The sequence below is a fragment of the Polyodon spathula genome, chromosome 1 (assembly GCF_017654505.1).
Source record: "Polyodon spathula isolate WHYD16114869_AA chromosome 1, ASM1765450v1, whole genome shotgun sequence".
Taxonomy (NCBI): domain Eukaryota; kingdom Metazoa; phylum Chordata; class Actinopteri; order Acipenseriformes; family Polyodontidae; genus Polyodon; species Polyodon spathula.
Genome location: NC_054534.1, coordinates 95,906,211 through 95,909,897, shown reverse-complemented (window position 1 = coordinate 95,909,897; position 3,687 = coordinate 95,906,211). Strand labels below are relative to the sequence as shown.

General features: G+C 41.6%; 1 pseudogene; it reads right to left on the bottom strand.

Annotated features, from left to right (window-relative positions):
- Positions 1–970: 970 nt before the first annotated feature.
- Positions 971–3,067, bottom strand: LOC121327870 (annotated as a pseudogene).
- Between the last annotated feature and the right edge of the window lie 620 nt (positions 3,068–3,687).

Here is a 3,687-nt window from a genome sequence, read left to right as displayed (position 1 = left end):
GCCTAATCTCTTGCAAAGAACTAGCTATAGGTGATGAAGGGCCAGACACTGATGATGATGTCTGCTGTGATATAACATCACTGAGTGATGCCTTGGATCTGTAAGGTTTTCCTTCAGTAAATGTATTATTATAACTATTTATTTAAGAACATAAGAACATAAGAAAGTTTACAAACGAGAGGGGGCCATTCGGCCCATCTTGCTCGTTTGGTTGTTAGTAGCTTATTGATCCCAAAATCTCATCAAGCAGCTTCTTGAAGGATCCCAGGGTGTCAGCTTCAACAACATTACTGGGGAGTTGATTCCAGACCCTCACAATTCTCTGTGTAAAAAAGTGTCTCCTATTTTCTGTTCTGAATGCCCCTTTGTATAATCTCCATTTGTGAGATCCCCATTTAGCTGATGCCTTTATCCAACATGACTTACACAGACTAGAGAGAGTGAACTATGCATCAGCTGCAGAGTCAGTTACAACAGCATCTTACTTGAAAGATGGAGCACAAGGAGGTTAAGTGACTTGCTAAGGGTCACACAATGAATCAGTGGTTGAGCCAGGATTTGAACTGTGGATTTCCTGATGATAAACCATTTTCTTTAACCACTGGACCACACCATCTAGTGACCACACCATCTAGCAATCACACCATCTGGTAGCACAACAGAACTGGGATGGATCTGTTAGGATGTGTCATTAACTGGGTTCTCTGCATTTCAGCGCAGTTCTGTCTGCTCCCTCGTGTTTGTTGTGCATTTGGTCTACATGACGGTACACCACTCTACCATCTCCTAACACTGTATATGAAACTGGTCAAATTACTTCTTGAACAGTTACTGGTATCCATTTTTGTCCATGACCAAAGTTTTGAGTGTATACAAATCTCCTGTTTAAAAGCTCTGTGCATTTACATGTTTATTGTGGTTTTCCTTGTGTTTTTGTTGTATCTTTCCCTTGAGATCGGGATGTAGAAGATCAAGTGTAGAATCCTGTAGTAGACTGTGGTGTTATTCTATAGCTAAATAATGCACAAGATACTTTTGTTTCCAGGGTGCCTCCTGAAATCTTCTTTACCTACTCTTTGAATGTCTACATGGCTCATTCAGCTAACCCATTCGAAGATGGATGATACAGAGCAGATGTTACATGGGTGATTCCATTCCATCTTGTGAACTCACTGAATAGTACACTGACAAAGGGAATTCCATTATCAGACACTATCATCTCAGGAAAGATTATGGTTGCTAAAATGGATTCTGAGTTTTTTTATGGTAGCCGCAGAAGTCCATGTGTGCACAGGATAAACATCTATCCATTTAGAATGTGCATCCACGATCACTAAGAACATTTTTCCAAGAAATGGTCCAGCATAATCAATATGTACACTCCTCCTAGGTTTTCCTGGCCACTCCCATGGGTGCAGCAGGCCCTTTGCTGGAGCTTTTCTATACACTTGACATGTTACACAAGACTGTACTTTTCTTTTAATCTTCCCATCCATTTTTAGCCACCACATGTTGCTTCTTGCCAGCCATTTCATTCGCGTGATGCCAGGGTGAGATTGGTGTAACTGTTCCATTACAGATCGACGACCTTGCTTTGGGACAACAACACGTGATCCCCACAACACACATCCATCCTGTACACTAAGCACCTGTTTTCTTGAAAGGAACACTGTGAATTCAGTTTCTGTAATACAATTAGGCCACCCCATAAGGACATACTCATGGACTCCAGACAACACTGGATCCTTTCCTGTTCAAGACTTGATCTGTGCTGTTGTCATTGGTAAGATGTCCATGTGATCCACCATTAGTACTCATCCTCTTGTGTAGCTGTTATGGGTCCTTTGGGCAGTGGAAGACGACTTAAACATCAGAGTTTCCATGGTCTTTACCTGCTTTATACACTATAATATATTCGTAAGCTCTGAGTGTTACTGCCCACCTCTAAATCCTTGGTAAGGCCACCTGTGGTACAGCTTTCAATTCATTAAAGAGAGAAATCAATGGCTTGTGGTCAGTACAGATGGTGAAGCGCCTTCCGTAGAGATAGTTATGAAATTATCAAAAATTATAGTCAGTCCCTCCTTGTGTACTGTGAATAATTTTGCTGAGCAGCTCTGGTAACAAATCCAATAGGTTTGTCTGATCCATCTGGAATGTGGTGTGAAAAGACAGCACCTACTCCATAGGGTGAGTCATCACAAGAAAGAATGAGATCTTTGTCTCCATCATGATGAACTAACACATCTGATGATTGCAGCAACTTTTTGGAAGGCTCAAAAGCCGTTTCTTGCTCTGACCCCCAATGCCACTTCACATCCTTCTGCAAAAGTTCAAGAGTGTTGATACGTTGGTGTAAGATCATCACAAAGGTTGATATGTTTATGTAAGAGCATTACGAGGGTTGATATGTTGATGTAAGGGCATCACGAGGGTTGATAATTTGGGAAGAAATGTTGTAGTAGTTTAACAGTCCTAAGTAGGTGTCCCTAGAACACTTCTTTCAAGCTCTGTAGATGCTCCCCGTCTGTCAGGCCAGTCACAAAGATATCATCCAGATACACTGCCACATGTGGATACCATGCAGTAACCCTTCCATTGTCTGTTGAAAAATAGCAGGTGCTGATGATAAGCCAAAAGGCAAACAATTATATCGGAATAAACCCTAGTGGGTATTAACAGTGACATATTTCTTGGAATCCTCATCCAGTACAATTTGCTGGTAGGCGCGGCTCATGTCCAACTTCACACAGGAAGAAACAGAAAACAACTGTTTTCCACCTGCAAGGGCTACAAACAAATAATCAATTCTGGGAATCGGATACTGTTCCAGACATGACACTTGGTTATCAGTTACTTTATAGTCTCCACATAGTCTAACCGAGCCATCGTGCTTCAGTACAGGCACTATGAGTACAGCCCAGTCTAAAAACTTCATTGGTTCAATAATCTTCTCTTTCAGAAGAAGTTTTTATATTTTGGCTGTGGTTCCCTGCAAAGTACCCAGTTCTTCTTTGAACACTGTTTCATGCACAGTTAGCAGTGTCTGATGGCGTAACTGTGTCATTTGATTGTCTGGTCTCCAAAGTCAGTTCAGCTATCCCGCCTCTGCCCAGTAGGTTGGGCCCTGAACCAGTCACTACTACTAGTGGCAATTCTTTAACTGACCCTCGGTATGTCACTGTCACTTGGGCTGCTCCAGTTATGTCCACAGTTTCTCCTGTACAGGTCCTCAGGTTAATCGTACATGTCTCATTCTGCAATTATGGCATTTTTCATTTTTAAATCTGCATTCCTGTGGGAAATGTCTATCTCCACATCGGTAGCAATCTCTGCTTATTGGCTTTTCTATACATTTCCTTACTGTCATCTGTGACCTTGGGAACAGCAAATGACAATGACAATGGCCGCCTTTGGGTTCTGTCATCATTTATGCCGCAAACTAGCAACAGCATTTGAGTTGGTGTGTCTCCATAGTTACAGTCCTACGCCATTTCCTAAGCTCTGCAACATGTTCTCCAACAGTCTCGTCAGATTTTCTGTTCTTTTAATTACATTTGAATTGCTGCACTATTTCACTTGGTTTCAGGTTACTAGTTTACCAGCTGTTCAAATGCCTTATCACTCAGTAAAATCCTTATCAAACTATAAGTCTGCTCACCCACTCCACTTAAAAAGATAGATAGT